Below are 25,146 nucleotides of genomic sequence, written 5' to 3'. Positions count from 1 at the left end.
GAAGCCCCTGGAGGTGGATGTGGGGGGCACATACTTTCCGCCATATTAATGTCTATGGATGTAGATGGAGGACAGAGAAGCCCCCGGAGGTGGATGTGGGGGCACATACTTTCCTTCATATTAATGTATATGGATGTAGATGACGACAGAGAAGCCCCCAGAGGTGGATGTGGGGGGCACATACTTTCCTCCATATTAATGTATATGGATGTAGATGACGACCGAGAAGCCCCCCAGAGGTGGATGTGGGGGGCACATACTTTCCTCCATATTAATGTCTATGGATATAGATGAGGACAGAGAAGCCCCCCAGAGGTGGTTGTGGTGGGCACATACTTTACTCCATATTAATGTCTATGGATGTAGATGAGGACAGAGAAGCCCCCCAGAGGTGGTTGTGGGGGGCACATACTTTCTCCATATTAATGTCTATGGATGTAGATGAGGACAGAGAAGCCCACGGAGGTGGATGTGGGGGGCACATACTTTCCTCCATATTAATGTATATGGATGTAAATGAGGACAGAGAAGCCCCCGGAGGTGGATGTGGGGGGCACATACTTTCTCCATATTAATATCTATGGATGTAGATGGAGGACAGAGAAGCCCCCGGAGGTGGATGTGGGGGGCACATACTTTCCTCCATATTAATGTCTATGGATGTAGATGAGGACAGAGAAGCCCCTGGAGGTGGATGTGGGGGGCGCATACTTTTCTCCATATTAATGTCTATGGATGTAGATGAGGACAGAGAATCCCCTGGAGGTGGATGTGGGGGGCACATACTTTTCCCCATATTAATGTCTATGGATGTAGATGAGGACAGAGAAGCCCCCGGAGGTGGATGTGGGGGGCACATACTTTTCCTCCATATTAATGTCTATGGATACAGATGAGGACAGAGAAGCCCCCGGAGGTGGATGTGGGGGGCACATACTTTCCTCCATATTAATGTCTATGGATGTAGATGAGGACAGAGAAGCCCCTGGAGGTGGATGTGGGGGGCACATACTTTCCTCCATATTAATGTCTATGGATGTAGATGAGGACAGAGAAGCCCCTGGAGGTGGATGTGGGGGGCACATACTTTCCTCCATATTAATGTCTATGGATGTAGATGAGGACAGAGACGCCCCTGGAGGTGGATGTGGGGGGCACATACTTTCTCCATATTAATGTCTATGGATGTAGATGAGGACAGAGAAGCCCCTGGAGGTGGATGTGGGGGGCACATACTTTCTCCATATTAATGTCTACGGATGTAGATGAGGACAGAGAAGCCCCTGGAGGTGGATGTGGGGGGCACATACTTTCCTCCATATTAATGTCTATGGATGTAGATGAGGACAGAGAAGCCCCTGGAGGTGGATGTGGGGGGCACATACTTTTCCCCATATTAATGTCTATGGATGTAGATGAGGACAGAGAAGCCCCCGGAGGTGGATGTGGGGGGCACATACTTTCCTCCATATTAATGTCTATGGATGTAGATGAGGACAGAGACGCCCCTGGAGGTGGATGTGGGGGGCACATACTTTCTCCATATTAATGTCTACGGATGTAGATGAGGACAGAGAAGCCCCTGGAGGTGGATGTGGGGGGCACATACTTTTCCCCATATTAATGTCTATGGATGTAGATGAGGACAGAGAAGCCCCTGGAGGTGGATGTGGGGGGCACATACTTTCTCCATGTTAATGTCTATGGATGTAGATGACGACAGAGAAGCCACCGGAGGTGGATGTGGGGGGCACATACTTTCCTCCATATTAATGTCTATGGATGTAGATGAGGACAGAGAAGCCCCTGGAGGTGGATGTGGGGGGCACATACTTTCCTCCATATTAATGTCTATGGATGTAGATGAGGACAGAGAAGCCCCTGGAGGTGGATGTGGGGGGCACATACTTTCTCCATATTAATGTCTATGGATGTAGATGACGACAGAAAAGCCCCCGGAGGTGGATGTGGGGGGCACATACTTTCCTCCATATTAATGTCTATGGATGTAGATGAGGACAGAGAAGCCCCCGGAGGTGGATGTGGGGGGCACATACTTTCCTCCATATTAATGTCTATGGATGTAGATGAGGACAGAGAAGCCCCTGGAGGTGGATGTGGGGGGCACATACTTTCCGCCATATTAATGTCTATGGATGTAGATGAGGACAGAGAAGCCCCTGGAGGTGGATGTGGGGGGCACATACTTTCCGCCATATTAATGTCTATGGATGTAGATGAGGACAGAGAAGCCCCTGGAGGTGGATGTGGGGGGCACATACTTTCCTTCATATTAATGTACAGTTATATGAAAAAGTTTGGGCACCCCTATTAATCTCAAGCTTAATGTTTTTTAAAAATTGGTGTTTTTGCAACAGCTATTTCAGTTTGATATATGTAATAACTGTTGGACACAGTAATGTTTCTGCCTTGAAATGAGGTTTATTGTACTAACAGAAAATGTGCAATCTGCATTCAAACAAAATTTGACAGGTGCATAAGTATGGGCACCTCACCAGAAAAGTGACATTAATATTTTGTAGATCCTCCTTTTGCCTCTAGGCGCTTCCTGTAGCTTTTAATGAGTTCCTGGATCCTGGATGAAGGTATTTTTGACCATTCCTCTTTACAAAACAATTCCAGTTCAGTTAAGTTTGATGGTCGCCGAGCATGGACAGCCCTCTTCAAATGATCCCACAGATGTTCAATGATATTCAGGTCTGGGGACTGGGATGGCCATTCCAGAACATTGTAGTTGTTCCTCTGCATGAATGTCTGAGTAGATTTGGAGCGGTGTTTTGGATCATTGTCTGGCTGAAAGATCCATCCACTGCGTAACTTCAACTTTATCACTGATTCTTGAACATTATTGTCAAGAATCTGCTGATACTGAGTGGAATCCATGCGTCCCTCAACTTTAACAAGATTCCCGGTGCCGGCATTGGCCACACAGCCCCAAAGCATGATGGAACCTCCACCAAATTTTACTGTGGGTAGCAAGTGTTTTTCTTGGAATGCTGTGTTTTTTGGCCGCCATGCATGACGCCTTTTTGTATGACCAAACAACTCAATCTTGGTTTCATCAGTCCACAGGACCTTCTTCCAAAAAGAAATTGGCTTCTCCAAATGTGCTTTTGCATACCTCAGCCGACTCTGTTTGTGGCGTGCTTGCAGAAACGGCTTCTTTCGCATCACTCTCCCATACAGCTTCTCCTTGTGCAAAGTGCGTTGTATAGTTGACCGATGCACAGTGACACCATCTGCAGCAAGTTGATGCTGCAGCTCTCTGGAGGTGGTCTGAGGATTGTCCTTGACTGATCTCACCATTCTTCTTCTCTGCCTTTCTGATGTTTTTCTTGGCCTGCCACTTCTGGCCTTAACAACAACTGTCCCTGTGTTCTTCCATTTCCTTACTATGTTCCTCACAGTGGAAACTGACAGGTTAAATCTCTGAGACAACTTTTTGTATCCTTCCCCTGAACAACTATGTTAAATAATCTTTGTTTTCAGATCATTTGACAGTTGTTTAGAGGAGCCCATGATGCCACTCTTCAGAGGAGATTCAAACAGGAGAACAACTTGCAAGTGGCCACTTTAAGTAGCTTTTCTCATGATTGCATACACCTGGCTATGAAGTTCAAAGCTCAATGAGGTTACAAAACCCAAAAAAGTGCTTTAGTAAGTCAGTAAAAAGTAGGTTAGGAGTATTTAAAACAAGAAAATGATAAGGGTGCCCATACTTATGCACCTGTCAAATTTTGTTTGAATGCAGATTGCACATTTTCTGTTAGTACAATAAACCTCATTTCAAGGCAGAAACATTACTGTGTCCAACAGTTATTACATATATCAAACTGAAATAGCTGTTGCAAAAACACCAATTTTTATAAAACATTAAGCTTAAGATTAATAGGGGTGCCCAAACTTTTCCATATAACTGTATATGGATGTAGATGACGACAGAGAAGCCCCCAGAGGTGGATGTGGGGGGCACATACTTTCCTCCATATTAATGTATATGGATGTAGATGACGACCGAGAAGCCCCCCAGAGGTGGATGTGGGGGGCACATACTTTCTCCATATTAATGTCTATGGATGTAGATGAGGACAGAGAAGCCCCTGGAGGTGGATGTGGGGGGCACATACTTTCTCCATATTAATGTCTATGGATGTAGATGACGACAGAGAAGCCCCCGGAGGTGGATGTGGGGGGCACATACTTTCCTCCATATTAATGTCTATGGATGTAGATGAGGACAGAGAAGCCCCCGGAGGTGGATGTGGGGGGCACATACTTTCCGCCATATTAATGTCTATGGATGTAGATGAGGACAGAGAAGCCCCCGGAGGTGGATGTGGGGGGCACATACTTTTCTCCATATTAATGTCTATGGATGTAGATGAGGACAGAGAAGCCCCTGGAGGTGGATGTGGGGGGCACATACTTTTCTCCATATTAATGTCTATGGATGTAGATGAGGACAGAGAAGCCCCCGGAGGTGGATGTGGGGGGCACATACTTTCCTCCATATTAATGTCTATGGATGTAGATGGAGGACAGAGAAGCCCCTGGAGGTGGATGTGGGGGTGTGGGGGGCACATACTTTCCGCCATATTAATGTCTATGGATGTAGATGAGGACAGAGAAGCCCCTGGAGGTGGATGTGGGGGGCACATACTTTTCTCCATATTAATGTCTATGGATGTAGATGATGACAGAGAAGCCCCTGGAGGTGGATGTGGGGGGCACATACTTTTCTCCATATTAATGTCTATGGATGTAGATGATGACAGAGAAGCCCCTGGAGGTGGATGTGGGGGGCACATACTTTTCTCCATATTAATGTCTATGGATGTAGATGATGACAGAGAAGCCCCTGGAGGTGGATGTGGGGGGCACATACTTTCCCCATATTAATGTCTATGGATGTAGATGAGGACAGAGAAGCCCCTGGAGGTGGATGTGGGGGGCACATACTTTCCCCATATTAATGTCTATGGATGTAGATGAGGACAGAGAAGCCCCTGGAGGTGGATGTGGGGGGCACATACTTTCCCCATATTAATGTCTATGGATGTAGATGAGGACAGAGAAGCCCCCGGAGGTGGATGTGGGGGGCACATACTTTCCTCCATATTAATGTCTATGGATGTAGATGATGACAGAGAAGCCCCCGGAGGTGAATGTGGGGGGCACATACTTTCCTCCATATTAATGTCTATGGATGTAGATGAGGACAGAGAAGCCCCCGGAGGTGGATGTGGGGGGCACATACTTTCCTCCATATTAATCTCTATGGATGTAGATGAGGACAGTGAAGCCCCTGGAGGTGGATGTGGGGGGCACATACTTTCCTCCATATTAATGTCTATGGATGTAGATGAGGACAGAGAAGCCCCCGGAGGTGGATGTGGGGGGCACATACTTTCCTCCATATTAATCTCTATGGATGTAGATGAGGACAGTGAAGCCCCTGGAGGTGGATGTGGGGGGCACATACTTTCCTCCATATTAATGTCTATGGATGTATATGAGGACAGAGAAGCCCCCGGAGGTGGATGTGGGGGGCACATACTTTTCCCCATATTAATGTGTATGGATGTAGATGAGGACAGAGAAGCCCCTGGAGGTGGATGTGGGGGGCACATACTTTTCCCCATATTAATGTCTATGGATGTAGATGAGGACAGAGAAGCCCCCGGAGGTGGATGTGGGGGACACATACTTTCCTCCATATTAATGTCTATGGATGTAGATGAGGACAGAGAAGCCCCCGGAGGTGGATGTGGGGGGCACATACTTTCCTCCATATTAATCTCTATGGATGTAGATGAGGACAGTGAAGCCCCTGGAGGTGGATGTGGGGGGCACATACTTTCCTCCATATTAATGTCTATGGATGTAGATGAGGACAGAGAAGCCCCCGGAGGTGGATGTGGGGGGCACATACTTTTCCCCATATTAATGTGTATTGATGTAGATGAGGACAGAGAAGCCCCCGGAGGTGGATGTGGGGGGCACATACTTTTCTCCATATTAATGTCTATGGATGTAGATGAGGACAGAGAAGCCCCCGGAGGTGGATGTGGGGGGCACATACTTTCCTCCATATTAATGTCTATGGATGTAGATGAGGACAGAGAAGCCCCTGGAGGTGGATGTGGGGGGCACATACTTTTCCCCATATTAATGTGTATGGATGTAGATGAGGACAGAGAAGCCCCCGGAGGTGGATGTGGGGGGCACATACTTTTCCCCATATTAATGTCTATGGATGGAGTACAGAGAAGCCCCTGGAGGTGGATGTGGGGGGCACATACTTTTCTCCATATTAATGTCTATGGATGTAGATGAGGACAGAGAAGCCCCTGGAGGTGGATATGGGGGGCACATACTTTTCTCCATATTAATGTCTATGGATGTAGATGAGGACAGAGAAGCCCCTGGAGGTGGATGTGGGGGGCACATACTTTCCTCCATATTAATGTCTATGGATGTAGATGAGGACAGAGAAGCCCCTGGACGTGGATGCGGGGGGCACATACTTTCCTCCATATTAATGTCTATGGATGTAGATGAGGACAGAGAAGCCCCTGGAGGTGGATGTGGGGGGCACATACTTTCCTCCATATTAATGTCTATGGATGTAGATGAGGACAGAGAAGCCCCTGGAGGTGGATGTGGGGGGCACATACTTTCCTCCATATTAATGTCTATGGATGTAGGATGGGAGGTGTCAATGTCTCCCCCTGATGTCATCATGTTCCCCCGGCACTGAACATGTGCGACCATAAAACGCTCCATCTCCCATCATGCATTGCAGCAGAGTATCTTCTGTGCAGATTTGGCAGGATGTATATGAAGTGTGAGCTCCTCCACTCTGGTGCTGACATGAGGCAGCAGAATAATGAATGCAGCTCTGGAGGTGACTGGAGACGTTTGATGCTTTTTGCAGTCATATCCTGGAACGTTCAGAAGAGCTAATCTCATCTACACCTTATTACGCTCCGATATCTGTTATTTCGGGTTGTTCCGTTATAAACCGGTGCACACAGCGCTTTTCCTTTCGCTTAGTTTCCCGTCACCGCGACTGATTGTCGCCTCCGGATCAGGGTTGTATTTGGGATTGTCGCTTTCTTCGGCAACTGCTCTCGTTAGCGGGAGCCGGAGTAATAACTTACTGGATATCTCTACAATTCTCGCGCCTGTAATTCACTTTCAGTTACTGAGAAGAAGCAGCGAGATGGATTATCAGCGCCAGACTCCGGATCCGGCAACATCCTGCTGTTTATTACATGACGGGCGGAGATTTGTTAAGGAGCAGAGCGTTTATACAAGACGTTATTGAGTCTGTTTACTGGAAATGTATCAAGAAATCGCTACAATGTAAACACAGCGGATACATTGTATCAACACTATGAACCAAACAGATGTCTCCTCCAACTGACCAATGTCCAGCCCTCAAATCAGTGACCCGAAATAATTGGTTCTGGTTCCTGTGATCCAGAGAGACAGTGGCCAGCGTGATCTAGTAATCCAGTAGTAGTGATCCAGTGATCCAGTAGTGGCCCTGGTGACCTAGTGCGGCACTGCTCTGTCCTTGGTGGACCATGGTTGCCTGGTAGTTCTTTGTTTCTCCCTCCTTTACTCTGGTCATTCCTTGCAGTCTAATATTTAAGTGCTGATGCCTGAGGGGGTCATCTCTTGCCCCTGGTGACCCAGAGGTCTAATGTTCATCAGATATAATCCAGTAGTAGTGATCCAGTGATCCAGTAGTGGCCCTGGTGACCTAGTGCTGCACTGCTCTGTCCCTGGTGGACCATGGTTGCCTGGTAGTTCTTTGTTTCCTTTACTCTGGTCATTCCTTGCAGTCTAATATTTAAGTGCTGATGCCTGGGGGGGGGGGGGTCATCTCTTGCCTCTGGTGACCCAGAGGTCTAATGTTCATCAGATATAATCTGGTAGTAGTGATCCAGTGATCCAGTAGTGGCCCTGGTGACCTAGTGCTGCACTGCTCTGTCCCTGGTGGACCATGGTTGCCTGGTAGTTCTTTGTTTCCTTTACTCTGGTCATTCCTTGCAGTCTAATATTTAAGTGCTGATGCCTGGGGGGGGGGGGATCATCTCTTGCCCCTGGTGACCCAGAGGTCTAATGTTCATCAGATATAATCCAGGGCCATTGTAAATTATCCCTTGCTACAGTATCTACAGACTGGGGAGTCATTCTTCATCACTTTGTCTTTTAAACTAAGTGGATCTATGCTTTGTCCCTGGTGGCCTAGTGGGTTGTCTAGTGCTCGGGTGGCTGGAATTGATGACCCCAATGTTTAATGATCATACACTGGGCTACAAGCTGTGCTTTGTTGGCCCATTGATTTTGAGTCATCTTAGTGGTCACCCCATTACTTATAGTCCTTGTGATTTAGTAGCCCCAGTAGTTGGCTGTTTTCTCATCCTCATTAGCCCAGCTGGTCCAGTGGTTTACAAGTCATTCCTGCTCACCTCTGGGTTACTGACACTTGTATATATTTTTCTGCTCCTTCGATTCTTTTGATCTGGTGACCCTACGGATCCAGAGGCCATTGTGCCTGTTCCCCTTTAGAAACAGACACATCGTCTGTCCCCCTCCACCTCCAGTGCCTCACATTGCTTTGTACTGCAAAACTTTGAATGCAGCTCTGGTTGTGACTAGAGCATGAGGCGTGCTCTATCTCATGCACATATAAGAGATGCAAGAGATTTACAAAGTTGCTCAACACTTTAAAAATACATATTTAATGCGGGGTTCCCCTACAAATAGAACTTGTCACCAGGTCAAAAAAAGTGTCCAAATTTTGCTGATCCTTAGATTTTTTATGGTCGTTAACAAGGGGGGGCGTGGCTTACATGATAATTATGCAGAGCAGCCTAGAGATACGCCTCCCAGGGAATCTTTTCAGCCCCACCCACTTGGTAAAGACCATAAAAATCAGCAGTAAACATAAGTCCCTGTATCTCTGGAACCATATGAGGGATTTAGAGTAAAAAAAAAAGCGGAATAGTGGGGGCAGCGGCAGAATCTTCCCCCTTCTGAGCGGTGGCAGGTCCTCTTTATACCTCTGTATACACTGATAAGCGGCGCCGTGCAGCGGTTCAGTGGGTTTTGTATCTGATGATGATGATACATTGTAACTCCACAGCCGATTACTCATTTTTGATGCTTTCTAATTGTCTCTGCTGCACAATTACCGCGGCTGCTGCGTTAACTATTTGCAGTAATGCCGTCCTGCTCTAATCTACGACTCTTCTTTGCCGAGAAGCTCATTGATTCCTCGTCTCCGGGGACGGACATTGTGAGGTGTGGGCTGTAAAATGCATGGAGTCTATAGTGCGGGACCCTCCTATAGGATAAAGCGGTGACATAGGGCGAAACCTACCAGCAGCGATCGATGCCCTAATGTCCCCGCAGGGAGCCCGCGCTGCTTTGCAAGCCAAATAATGGAGCATTAGCTGCTGGGGCCGCGCTGGATTTTGGCTTTGTTTTCTTGGGATGAAGTTTCACAAATCACATCTGAAGCGATCGTCTATTTCTGGAGAGGATCAATCACATTTAATGAAGGTAATGCAGTTTATAATTCCCCTGCCAGCGTCTCATCCAACCCAGCGTCCAGGGCACGAAGCTCCAGCCATAATGAAATGAGCGAACTGCAGGACAAGCACACCGAGGAGACCTGATAACACACCGCAGCTGCTGCAGAACCTCATAATACACCTCAGCTGCTGCGGAACCTCATAATACACCTCAGCTGCTGCAGAACCTCATAATACACCGCAGCTGCTGCAGAACCTCATAATACACCTCAGCTGCTGCGGAACCTCATAATACACCTCAGCTGCTGCAGAACCTCATAATACACCGCAGCTGCTGCAGAACCTCATAATACACCTCAGCTGCTGCGGAACCTCATAATACACCTCAGCTGCTGCAGAACCTCATAATACACCGCAGCTGCTGCAGAACCTCATAACACACCTCAGCTGCTGCAGAACCTCATAATACACCGCAGCTGCTGCAGAACCTCATAATACATCTCAGCTGCTGCAGAACCTCATAATACACCGCAGCTGCTGCAGAACATCATAATACACCGCAGCTGCTGCAGAACATCATAATACACCTCAGCTGCTGCAGAACATCATAATACACCTCAGCTGCTGCAGAACCTTATAATACACCTCAAATGTTTCAGAACCTCATAATACAACTCAGCTGCTGCAGAACCTCATAATACAGTACATCTCAGCTGCTGCGGAACCTCATAATACACCTGCGCACGTCAGTGTGTTTGATGCACCGTGTGTCCATGTGCTCCATATGCTGACATGTCCGTCTGTTTGCGGATGCACGATCCGCAAAACTGTCTCAAGCTGTACACACACGGATGACATCCGTGTGTCATCAGTATGACATGTACCGGCGCCTGGGAATCAGTGTACAGTTAGTGATGTTCCCAAGCATCGGTGCTGAACGCTGCAAACATCATGGTTCCCTGCCGGCGCTGCAATCAGCACCAGCAGGGGATAATGATGACAGTGGTAGTGTCTGCTCCCGCAGTGTCCCCACCTGTAAAAATAGGAATAAAATAAAAAATCCATATACTCACCCATATACTCACCTGTCTTAGGTGTCCCCCGCTGACACAGAGGAGTCGGGGAGAATGAGCCGCTCCGGAGCTGTGCTTACTGAGTGACAGGACAACGCTTCTGAGGTCAGCTCTGGGGCTCGTTCACTGGAGCTTCTCATTCTCTCCGGCTACTCGGCGTCAGCGTTCATATGATTACAGCGTGGGGACACTTAGGACAGGTGAGTATAAGGATTTTATTATTTTATTCTTATTTTTTCACAGGGACACTGCAGGAGTAGACACTACTAACATCATCATTGTCCCTGCTGGTGCTGATCGCACCGCCGGCAGGGAACCATGTTGAGGGCAGCGTTTAGCACCCGGCATTTGGGAACAGCGCTAACTGTACGTGTGATCCTGATGCGGTACACGTGCGACACACACGGGACACGGATATTTCCGGGACTGGTTTTCCCGGTACCGGAAATATACGGACATGTGAAACCGGCCTTAGGGTAATGGATAATATTAGGTTTAAGGATATATTGTAATTCTGTAACAGGAAACTGTAAATGATTTATAGCTGCTGTAATAATCGGATTGTACACGAACGAGAAATGATAAAAGAAACATCCAAGTTTACTGCATGAATCTGATGATTTTTTTATACGCTGTGTGAACTTAGCCTTAGGGATGGTGATTGCGTTGGGGTTTTATTTAAGATTATGGTAACAAAATAGTTACATAAAAAGGAAATGCAGCCACGTAATAAAGATAAACTAACAATGTCTCACGTTATTTCTTACATTTGATGTGTTCTTGGGTTTGGGCGGCAGAAACTTCTCGCTCACGCTGCGCCGCTGCCACAAACTACGTCACATGATCCGGGGCGGATTTTAGCGTTTGGCTACAAGTGAAAACATAAAGATTTAAAGAATCTAATTCAAAATGAATAAAAAAAAAATTAATAAAAAATATTATTAATTTCACGCCATAAATATACAAACAACACTAACAATACGTGTTTATAAAGCATTTTTTGCTGTTGGTTTTATTACTTTAAATTGTAGCAATTTTTTAAGTTTCAGAATTTCCTGTGTTTTTCCTTTTTTTTTCTCTTCAGGCCCGTGGTTCTGACCCATCGAGCGGTGGGAGTCGGGGGGCCTGGATCTGGTGGGGGAGGGGCAGTGGTCTGTGAGATGATGGGAGTCACATAGGCTACATGCAGACTCTGTGACATTTTATACCGGGGAGATGATGTGATTTCTTCACACTCTGGATCATTTTCCTCTTGCGGGGCCATGAATTGAAGCAACGTCTCCCCCCTCCCCCTCCTGCAGCGATTCAGGTATGAGGGATGAGATATCGCATTTTCTGAAATGGAGAAATTACATATCAGCCTATTAGTCACTTTAAATGCAAAGCAGCGAGTTCAGGACGGGAGGAAATAATGCATTTAAAAAGAAAATGATACGAGGCCTGAAGAAAAAAACCTCCCTGTACATGGAGCTGACATTTAAAGGTAAGAACGGAGCGAGCGGCGAGGCTGAAACACGGAGGAATCGCCCAGAGGGAGGCGGAAAGGGACTGTACAAAACCGCCACAATCCTCAGAAATGTATCATTCAGCGGCGTCAGTGCAACTCCTCCAGACCAAGGTGCACAGTACAACTCCTCCAGACCAAGGTGCACAGTACAACTCCTCCAGACCAAGGTGCACAGTACCACTCCTCCAGACCAAGGTGCACAGTACAACTCCTCCAGACCAAGGTGCACAGTACAACTCCTCCAGACCAAGGTGCACAGTACAACTCCTCCAGACCACAGTACAACTCCTCCAGACCAAGGTGCACAGTACAACTCCTCCAGACCACAGCGCCCAGTACAACTCCTCCAGACCACAGCGCCCAGTACAACTCCTCCAGACCACAGCACCCAGTACAACTCCTCCAGACCACAGCGCCCAGTACAACTCCTCCAGACCAAGGTGCACAGTACAACTCCTCCAGACCACAGCGTCCAGTACAACTCCTCCAGACCACAGCGCCCAGTACAACTCCTCCAGACCACAGCGCACAGTACAACTCCTCCAGACCACAGCGCCCAGTACAACTCCTCCAGACAACAGCGCCCAGTACAACTCCTCCAGACCACAGCGCCCAGAACAACTCCTCCAGACCACAGCGCCCAGTACAACTCCTCCAGACCACAGTGCACAGTACAACTCCTCCAGACCACAGCACCCAGTACAACTCCTCCAGACCACAGCACCCAGTGCAACTCCTGCAGACCACAGTACACAGTACAACTCCTCCAGACCACAGTACAACTCCTCCAGACCACAGTGCACAGTACAATTCCTCCAGACCACAGCGCCCAGTACAACTTCCCCAGACCACAGTACACAGTACAACTCCTCCAGACCACATCACCCAGTACAACTCCTCCAGACTACAGCGCCCAGTACAACTCCTCCAGACCACAGCGTCCAGTACAACTCCTCCAGACCACAGCGCCCAGTACAACTCCTCCAGACCACAGTGCCCAGTACAACTCCTCCAGACCACAGCGCCCAGTACTACTCCTCCAGACCACAGCGCCCAGTACAACTCCTCCAGACCACAGCGCCCAGCACAACTCCTCCAGACCACAGCGCCCAGCACAACTCCTCCAGACCACAGCGCCCAGTACAACTCCTCCAAACTACAGCGCCCAGTACAACTCCTCCAGACCACAGCACCCAGTACAACTCCTCCAGACCACAGCGCACAGTACAACTCCTCCAGACCACAGCGCACAGTACAACTCCTCCAGACCACAGCGCCCAGTACAACTCCTCCAGATCACAGCGCCCAGCACAACTCCTTCAGACCACAGCACCCAGTACAACTCCTCCAGACCACAGCGCCCAGTACAACTCCTCCAGACCACAGCTTCCAGTACAACTCCTCCAGACCACAGCGCACAGTACAACTCCTTCACACCACAGCGCACAGTACAATTCCTCCAGACCATAGTACACAGTTCAACTACTCCAGACCACAGTACAGCTCCTTCAGACCACAGCGCCCAGTACAACTCCTCCAGACCACAGTACAACTCCTCCAGACCACAGTACACAGTACTAATCCTCCAGACCACAGTGAATAGTAGAACTCCTCCAGACCACAGCACCCAGTACAACTCCTCCAGACCACAGCGCCTAGTACAACTCCTCCAGACCACAGCACCCACTACAACTCCTCCAGACCACAGCACCCAGTACAACTCCTCCAGACCACAGCACCCAGTACAACTCCTCCAGACCACAGCACCCAGTACAACTCCTCCAGACCACAGCGCCCAGTACAACTCCTCCAGACCACAGCACCCAGTACAACTCCTCCAGACCACAGCGCCCAGTACAACTCCTCCAGACCACAGTACAACTCCTCCAGACCACAGCGCCCAGTACAACTCCTCCAGACCACAGTGCTACTCCTCCAGACCACAGTACACAGTACAACTCCTCCAGACCACAGCGCCTAGTACAACTCCAGACCACAGCGCCCAGTACACCTCCTCCAGACCACAGCACCCAGTACAACTCCTCCAGACCACAGCGCCCAGTACAACTCCAGACCACAGTGCCCAGTACAACTCCTCTAGACCACAGCGCACAGTACAACTCCTCCAGACCACAGCGCACAGTACAACTCCTCCAGACCACAGTGCCCAGTACAACTCCTCCAGGTCACAGCGCCCAGCACAACTCCTCCAGACCACAGCACCCAGTACAGCTCCTCCAGACCACAGCGCCCAGTACAACTCCTCCAGACCACAGCTTCCAGTACAAATCCTCCAGACCACAGCGCCCAGCACAACTCCTCCAGACCACAGCGCCCAGCACAACTCCTCCAGACCACAGCGCCCAGTACAACTCCTCCAGACTACAGCGCCCAGTACAATTCCTCCAGACCACAGCGCCCAGTACAACTCCTCCAGACCACAGCGCACAGTACAACTCCTCTAGACCACAGCGCACAGTACAACTCCTCCAGACCACAGCGCACAGTACAACTCCTCCAGACCACAGCGCCCAGTACAACTCCTCCAGGTCACAGCGCCCAGCACAACTCCTCCAGACCACAGCGCCCAGTACAACTCCTCCAGACCACAGCTTCCAGTACAACTCCTCCAGACCACAGCGCACAGTACAACTGCTTCACACCACAGCGCACAGTACAATTCCTCCAGACAATAGTACACAGTTCAACTACTCCAGACCACAGTACAGCTCCTTCAGACCACAGCGCCCAGTGCAACTCCTCCAGACCACAATACAACTCCTCCAGACCAAAGTACACAGTACTACTCCTCCAGACCACAGCACCTAGTACAACTCCTCCAGACCACAGCACCCAGTACAACTCCTCCAGACCACAGCGCCTAGTACAACTCCTCCAGACCACAGCACCCACTACAACTCCTCCAGACCACAGCACCCAGTACAACTCCTCCAGACCACAGCACCCAGTACAACTCCTCCAGACCACAGCGCCCAGTACAACTCCTCCAGACCACAGCACCCAGTACAACTCCTCCAGACCACAGCGCCCAGTACAACTCCTCCAGACCACAGCGCCCAGTACAACTCCTCCAGACCACAGTACAACTCCTCCAGACCACAGCGCCCAGTACAACTCCTCCAGACCACAGTGCTACTCCTCCAGACCACAGTACACAGTACAACTCCTCTAGACCACAGCGCCTAGTACAACGCCAGACCACAGCGCCCAGTACACCTCCTCCAGACCACAGCACCCAGTACAACTCCTCCAGACCACAGCGCCCAGTACAACTCCAGACCACAGCGCCCAGTACACCTCCTCCAGACCACAGCACCCAGTACAACTAGTCCAGACCACAGCTCCCAGTACAACTCCTCCAGACCACAGCGCCCAGTACAACTCCAGACCACAGCGCCCAGTACACCTCCTCCAGACCACAGCACCCAGTACAACTCCTCCAGACCACAGCGCCCAGTACAACTCCTCAAGACCACAGCGCCCAGTACAACTCCTCCAGACCACAGCGCCCAGTACAACTCCTCCAGACCACAGCGCCCAGTACAACTCCTCCTGACCACAGCGCACAGTACAACTCCTCCAGACCACAGTGCCCAGTACAACTCCTCCAGACCACAGTGCCCAGTACAACTCCTCCAGACCACAGCGCCCAGTACAACTCCTCCAGGCCACAGCGCACAGTACAACTCCTCCAGACCACAGCACCCAGTACAACTCCTCCAAACCACAGTACACAGTAAAAGACCACAGCACCCAGTAAACTCCTCCAGACCACAGTACACAGTACAACTCCTCCAGACCACAGCGCCCAGTACAACTCCTCCAGACCACAGCGCCCAGTACAACTCCTCCAGACCACAGTACAACTCCTCCAGACCACAGTACACAGTACAACTCCTCCAGACCACAGCGCCCAGTACAACTCCTCCAGGCCACAGCGCACAGTACAACTACTCCAGACCACAGCGCCCAGTACAACTCCAGACCACAGCACCCAGTACAACTCCTCCAGACCACAGCGCCCAGTACAACTCCTCCAGGCCACAGCACCCAGTACAACTCCTCCAGACCACAGTACAACTCCTCCAGACCACAGCGACCAGTACAACTCCTCCAGACCACAGTGCAACTCCTCCAGACCACAGTGCCCAGTAGAACTCCAGACCACAGCGCCCAGTACACCTCCTCGAGAGCACAGCACCCAGTACAACTCCTCCAGACCAGAGCGCCCAGTACAACTCCTCCAGACCACAGCGCCCAGTACAACTCCTCCAGACCACAGCGCCCAGTACAACTCCTCCAGAACACAGCGCCCAGTACAACTCCTCCAGACCACAGCGCCCAGTACAACTCCTCCAGGCCACAGCACACAGTACAACTCCTCCAGACCACAGCGTCCAGTACAACTCATCCATACCACAGCGCACAGTACAACTCCTCCTGACCACAGCACCCAGTACAACTCCAGACCACAGTGCACAGTACAAGTCCTCCTGACCACAGCACCCAGTACAACTCCTCCAGACCACAGCGCCCAGTACAACTCCTCCAGACCACAGCGCCCAGTAAAACTCCTCCAGACCACAGTACACAGTACAACTCCTCCAGACCACAGCGCCAAGTACAACTCCTCCAGACCACAGTACAGAGTACAACTCCTCCAGACCACAGTACACAGTACAATTCCTCCAGACCACAGCGCCCAGTACAACTCCTCCAGACCACAGTACAACTCCTCCAGACCACAGTGCACAGTACAATTCCTCCAGACCACAGCGCCCAGTACAACTTCCCCAGACCACAGTACACAGTACAACTCCTCCAGAACACAGCACCCAGTACAACTCCTCTAGACCACAGCGCCCAGTACAACTCCTCCAGACCACAGTGCCCAGTACAACTCCTCCAGACCACAGTGCCCAGTACAACTCCTCCAGACCACAGCACCCAGTACTACTCCTCCAGACCACAGCGCCCAGTACAACTCCTCCAGACCACAGCGCCCAGCACAACTCCTCCAGACCACAGCGCCCAGTACAACTCCTCCAGACTACAGCACCCAGTACAACTCCTCCAGACCACAGCGCCCAGTACAACTCCTCCAGACCACAGCGCACAGTACAACTCCTCCAGACGACAGCGCACAGTAGAACTCTTCCAGACCACAGCGCACAGTACAACTCCTCCAGACCACAGCGCCCAGTACAACTCCTCCAGATCACAGCGCCCAGCACAACTCCTCCAGACCACAGCACCCAGTACAACTCCTCCAGACCACAGCGCACAGTACAACTCCTTCACAACACAGCGCACAGTACAATTCCTCCAGACCATAGTACACAGTTCAACTGCTCCAGACCACAGTACAGCTCCTTCAGACCACAGCGCCCAGTACAACTCCTCCAGACCACAGTACAACTCCTCCAGACCACAGTACACAGTACTACTCCTCCAGACCACAGCGCCCAGTACAACTCCTCCAGACCACAGCACCCAGTACAACTCCTCCAGACCACAGCGCCTAGTACAACTCCTCCAGACCACAGCACCCACTACAACTCCTCCAGATTACAGCACCCAGTACAACTCCTCCAGACCACAGCGCCCAGTACAACTCCTCCAGACCACAGCACCCAGTACAACTCCTCCAGACCACAGCGCCCAGTACAACTCCTCCAGACCACAGCACCCAGTACAATTCCTCCAGACCACAGCGCCCAGTACAACTCCTCCAGACCACAGCGCCCAGTACAACTCCAGACCACAGCGAACAGTACACCTCCTCGAGACCACAGCACCCAGTACAACTCCTCCAGACCACAGGGCCCAGTACAACTCCTCCAGACCACAGCGCCCAGTACAACTCCTCCAGACCACAGGGCCCAGTACAACTCCTCCAGACCACAGCACCCAGTACAATTCCTCCAGACCACAGCACCCAGTACAACTCCTCCAGACCACAGCGCCCAGTACAACTCCAGACCACAGTGAACAGTACACCTCCTCGAGACCACAGCACCCAGTACAACTCCTCCAGACCACAGCGCCCAGTACAACTCCTCCAGACCACAGCGCCCAGTACACCTCCTCCAGACCACAGCACCCAGTACAACTCCTCCAGACCACAGCGCCCAGTACAACTCCTCCAGACCACAGCGCCCAGTACAACTCCAGACCACAGCGCCCAGTACACCTCCTCCAGACCACAGCACCCAGTACAACTCCAGACCACAGCGCCCAGTACAACTCCTCCAGACCACAGCGCCCAGTACAACTCCTCCAGACCACAGCACCCAGTACAATTCCTCCAGACCACAGCGCCCAGTACAACTCCTCCAGACCACAGCGCCCAGTACAACTCCAGACCACAGCGAACAGTACACCTCCTCGAGACCACAGCACCCAGTACAACTCCTCCAGACCACAGGGCCCAGTACAACTCCTCCAGACCACAGCGCCCAGTACAACTCCTCCAGACCACAGGGCCCAGTACAACTCCTCCAGACCACAGCACCCAGTACAATTCCTCCAGACCACAGCACCCAGTACAACTCCTCCAGACCACAGCGCCCAGTACAACTCCAGACCACAGTGAACAGTACACCTCCTCGAGACCACAGCACCCAGTACAACTCCTCCAGACCACAGGGCCCAGTACAACTCCTCCAGACCACAGCGCCCAGTACACCTCCTCCAGACCACAGCACCCAGTACAACTCCTCCAGACCACAGCGCCCAGTACAACTCCTCCAGACCACAGCACCCAGTACAATTCCTCCAGACCACAGCGCCCAGTACAACTCCTCCAGACCACAGCGCCCAGTACAACTCCAGACCACAGCGAACAGTACACCTCCTCGAGACCACAGCACCCAGTACAACTCCTCCAGACCACAGGGCCCAGTACAACTCCTCCAGACCACAGCGCCCAGTACAACTCCTCCAGACCACAGGGCCCAGTACAACTCCTCCAGACCACAGCACCCAGTACAATTCCTCCAGACCACAGCACCCAGTACAACTCCTCCAGACCACAGCGCCCAGTAGAACTCCAGACCACAGTGAACAGTACACCTCCTCGAGACCACAGCACCCAGTACAACTCCTCCAGACCACAGCGCCCAGTACAACTCCTCCAGACCACAGGGCCCAGTACAACTCCTCCAGACCACAGCGCCCAGTACACCTCCTCCAGACCACAGCACCCAGTACAACTCCTCCAGACCACAGCGCCCAGTACAACTCCTCCAGACCACAGCGCCCAGTACAACTCCAGACCACAGCGCCCAGTACACCTCCTCCAGACCACAGCACCCAGTACAACTCCAGACAACAGCGCCCAGTACAACTCCTCCAGACCACAGCGCCCAATACAACTCCTCCAGACCACAGCACCCAGTACAACTCCTCCAGACCACAGCGCCCAGTACAACTCCTCCTGACCCCAGCGCACAGTACAACTCCTCCAGACCACAGTGCCCAGTACAACTCCTCCAGACCACAGTGCCCAGTACAACTGCTCCAGACCACAGCGCCCAGTACAACTCCTCCAGACCACAGCACCCAGTACAACTCCTCCAGACCACAGCAAAGCGCCCAGTACAACTCCTCCAGACCACAGCGCCCAGTAAAACTCCTCCAGACCACAGTACACAGTACAACTCCTCCAGACCCCAGCGCCCAGTACAACTCCTCCAGACCACAGTGCCCAGTACAACTCCTCCAGACCACAGCGCCCAGTACAACTCCTCCAGACCACAGCGCCGAGTACAACTCCTCCTGACCCCAGCGCACAGTACAACTCCTCCAGACCACAGTGCCCAGTACAACTCCTCCAGACCACAGCGCCCACTACAACTCCTCCAGACCACAGCGCCCAGTACAACTCCTCCAGACCACAGCACCCAGTACAACTCCTCCAGACCACAGCGCCCAGTACAACTCCTTCAGACCACAGCACCCAGTACAACTCCTCCAGACCACAGCGCCCAGTACAACTCTTCCAGACCACAGCGCTCAGTACAACTCCTCCAGGCCACAGTACAACTCCTCCAGACCACACCGCCCAGTACAACTCCTCCAGACCACAGTGCTACTCCTCCAGAGCACAGTACACAGTACAACTCCTCCAGACCACAGCGCCTAGTACAACTCCAGACCACAGCGCCCAGTACAACTCCTCCAGACCACAGCACCCAGTACAACTCCTCCAGACCACAGCGCCCAGTACAACTCCAGACCACAGCGCCCAGTACACCTCCTCCAGACCACAGCACCCAGTACAACTCCTCCAGACCACAGCGCCCAGTACAACTCCAGACCACAGCGCCAAGTACACCTCCTCCAGACCACAGCACCCAGTACAACTCCTCCAGACCACAGCGCCCAGTACAACTCCAGACCACAGCGCCCAGTACAACTCCTCCAGACCACAGCGCCCAGTACAACTCCAGACCACAGCGCCCAGTACAACTCCTCCAGACCACAGCACCCAGTACAACTCCTCCAGACCACAGCACCCAGTACAACTCCTCCAGACCACAGCGCCCAGTACAACTCCTCCAGACCACAGCGCCCAGTACAACTCCTCCAGACCACAGCGCCCAGTACAACTCCTCCTGACCCCAGCGCACAGTACAACTCCTCCAGACCACAGTGCCCAGTACAACTCCTCCAGACCACAGTGCCCAGTACAACTCCTCCAGACCACAGCGCCCAGTACAACTCCTCCAGACCACAGCACCCAGTACAACTCCTCCAGACCACAGCGCCAAGTACAACTCCTTCAGACCACAGCACCCAGTACAACTCCTCCAGACCACAGCGCCCAGTACAACAACTCCAGACCACAGCGCCCAGTACAACTCCTCCAGACCACAGTACAACTCCTCCAGACCACAGTGCCCAGTACAACTCCTCCAGACCACAGTGCTACTCCTCCAGAACACAGTACACAGTACAACTCCTCCAGACCACAGCGCCTAGTACAACTCCAGACCACAGCGCCCAGTACACCTCCTCCAGACCACAGCACCCAGTACAACTCCTCCAGACCACAGCGCCCAGTACAACTCCAGACCACAGCGCCCAGTACACCTCCTCCAGACCACAGCACCCAGTACAACTCCTCCAGACCACAGCGCCCAGTACAACTCCTCCAGACCACAGCGCCCAGTACAACTCCAGACCACAGTGCCCAGTACACCTCCTCCAGACCACAGTACCCAGTACAACTCCTCTAGACCACAGCGCCCAGTGCAACTCCTCCAGATCACAGCGCCCAGTACAACTCCTACAGACCACAGTGCCCAGGACAACTCCTCCAGACCACAGTACAACTCCTCCAGAACACAGTACACAGTACAACTCCTCCAGACCACAGCGCCCAGTACAACTCCAGACCACAGCGCCCAGTACACCTCCTCCAGACCACAGCACCCAGTACAACTCCTCCAGACCACAGCGCCCAGTACAACTCCTCCAGACCACAGCGTCCACTACAACTCCTCCAGACCACAGTGCCCAGTACAACTCCTCCTGACCCCAGCGCACAGTACAACTCCTCCAGACCACAGTGCCCAGTACAGCTCCTCCAGACCACAGTGCCCAGTACAACTCCTCCAGACCACAGCGCCCAGTACAACTCCTCCAGGCCACAGCGCACAGTACAACTCCTCCAGACCACAGCGCCCAGTACAAATCCTCCAGACCACAGCGCACAGTACAACTCCTCCTGACCACAGTGCCCAGTACAACTCCAGACCACAGTGCAAAGTACAACTCCTCCTGACCACAGCACCCAGTACAACTCCTCCAGACCACAGCGCCCAGTACAACTCCTCCAGACCACAGCGCCCAGCACAACTCCTCCAGACCACAGCACCCAGTACAACTCCTCTAGACCACAGTACACAGTACAACTCCTCCAGACCACAGTACACAGTACAACTCCTCCAGACCACAGTACACAGTGCAACTCCTCCAGACCACAGCGCCCAGTACAACTCCTCCAGACCACAGTACACAGTACAACTCCTCCAGACCACAGCGCCCAGTACAACTCCTCCAGACCACAGTACACAGTAAAAGACCACAGCACCCAGTAAACTCCTCCAGACCACAGCACACAGTACAACTCCTCCAGACCACAGCGCCCAGTACAACTCCTCCAGACCACAGCGCCCAGTACAACTCCTCCAGACCACAGCGCCCAGTACAACTCCTCCAGACCACAGTACAACTCCTCCAGACCACAGTACACAGTACAACTCCTCCAGACCACAGCGCCCAGTACAACTCCTCCAGACCACAGTACACAGTACAACTCCTCCAGACCACAGCGCCCAGTACAACTCCTCCAGACCACAGCGCCCAGTACAACTCCTCCAGGCCACAGCGCACAGTACAACTCCTCCAGACCACAGCGCCCAGTACAACTCCAGACCACAGCGCCCAGTACAACTCCTCCAGACCACAGCGCCCAGTACAACTCCTCCAGACCACAGCACCCAGTACAACTCCTCCAGACCACAGTACAACTCCTCCAGAACACAGCGACCAGTACAACTCCTCCAGACCACAGTGCAACTCCTCCAGACCACAGTGCCCAGTACAACTCCAGACCACAGCGCCCAGTACACCTCCTCCAGACCACAGTACCCAGTACAACTCCTCCAGACCAGAGCGCCCAGTACAACTCCTCCAGACCACAGCGCCCAGTACAACTCCTCCAGACCACACCGCCCAGTACAACTCCTCCAGACCACAGCGCCCAGTACAACTCCTCCAGGCCACAGCACACAGTACAACTCCTCCAGACCACAGCGCCCAGTACAACTCATCCATACCACAGCGCACAGTACAACTCCTCCTGACCACAGCGCCCAGTACAACACCAGACCACAGTGCACAGTACAAGTCCTCCTGACCACAGCACCCAGTACAACTCCTCCAGACCACAGCGCCCAGTACAACTCCTCCAGACCACAGCGCCCAGTAAAACTCCTCCAGACCACAGTACACAGTACAACTCCTCCAGACCACAGCGCCAAGTTCAACTCCTCCAGACCACAGTACAGAGTACAACTCCTCCAGACCACAGTACACAGTACAACTCCTCCAGACCACAGCGCCCAGTACAACTCCTCCAGGCCACAGTACACAGTACAACTCCTCCAGACCACAGTACACAGTACAACTCCTCCAGACCACAGCGCCCAGTACAACTCCTCCAGACCACAGTACACAGTACAACTCCTCCAGACCACAGTACACAGTACAACTCCTCCAGACCACAGTACAGTGTACAACTCCTCAAGACCACAGTACACAGTACAACTCCTCCAGACCACAGCGCCCAGTACAACTCCTCCAGACCACAGTACACAGTATCAGACCACAGCACCCAGTAAACTCCTCCAGACCACAGTACACAGTACAACTCCTACAGACCACAGCGCCCAGTACAACTCCTCCAGACCACAGCGCCCAGTACAACTCATCCAGATCACAGTACAACTCCTCCAGACCACAGTACACAGTACAACTCCTCCAGACCACAGCGCCCAGTACAACTCCTCCAGACCACAGTACACAGTACAACTCCTCCAGACCACAGCGCCCAGTACAATTCCTCCAGACTACAGCGCCCAGTACAACTCCTCCAGGCCACAGCGAACAGTACAACTCCTCCAGACCACAGCGCCCAGTACAACTCCTCCTGACCACAGCACACAGTAAAACTCCTCCTGACCACAGCGCCCAGTACAACTCCTCCAGACCACAGTGCACAGTACAACTCCTTCTGACAACAGCACCCACTACAACTCCTCCAGACCACAGCGCCCAGTACAACTCCTCCAGACCACAGTGCCCAGGACAACTCCTCCAGACCAAAGCGCCCAGTACAACTCCTCCAGACCACAGCTCAAAGTAAAACTCCTCCAGACCACAGTACACAGTACAACTCCTCCAGACCACAGCGCCAAGAACAACTCCTCCAGACCACAGTACAGAGTACAACTCCTCCTGAACACAGCGCACAGTAAAACTCCTCCTGACCACAGCACCCAGTACAACTCCTCCAGACCACAGTGAACAGTACAACTCCTTCTGACAACAGCACCCACTACAACTCCTCCAGACCACAGCACCCAGTACAACTCCTCCAGACCACAGTGCCCAGTACAACTCCTCCAGACCAAAGCGCCCAGTACAACTCCTCCAAACCTCAGCGCCCAGTACAACTCCTCCAGACCACAGTACACAGTACAACTCCTCCAGACCTCAGTACACAGTACAACTCCTCCAGACCACAGTACACAGTACAACTCCTCCAGACCACAGCGCCCAGTACAATTCCTCCAGACCACAGCGCCCAGTACAACTCCTCCAGGCCACAGCACACAGTACAACTCCTCCAGACTACAGCGCCCAGTACAACTCCTCCTGAACACAGCGCACAGTAAAACTCCTCCTGACCACAGCGCCCAGTTCAACTCCTCCAGACCACAGTGCACAGTACAACTCCTTCTGACAACAGCACCCACTACAACTCCTCCAGACCACAGGACCCAGTACAACTCCTCCAGACCACAGTGCCCAGTACAACTCCTCCAGAACAAAGCGCCCAGTACAACTCCTCCAAACCTCAGTGCCCAGTACAACTCCTCCAGACCACAGTACACAGTACAACTCCTCCAGACCACAGTACACAGTACAACTCCTCCAGACCACAGCACCCAGTACAACTCCTCCAGACCACAGTACACAATACAACTCCTCCAGACCACAGTACACAGTACAACTCCTCCAGACCATAGCGCCCAGTACAACTACTCCAGACCACAGCGCCCAGAACAACTCCTCCAGACCACATCGCTCAATACAACTCCTCCAGACCACAGTACAACTCCTCCAGACCACAGTACACAGTACAACTCCTCCAGACCACAGCGCCCAGTACAACTCCTCC

The sequence above is a fragment of the Phyllobates terribilis genome, unplaced genomic scaffold (genome assembly GCF_046119375.1).
Source record: "Phyllobates terribilis strain yellow unplaced genomic scaffold, ASM4611937v1 Scaffold_3__8_contigs__length_932513732, whole genome shotgun sequence".
Taxonomy (NCBI): domain Eukaryota; kingdom Metazoa; phylum Chordata; class Amphibia; order Anura; family Dendrobatidae; genus Phyllobates; species Phyllobates terribilis.
Note: the sequence above shows the minus strand (reverse complement) of the source record.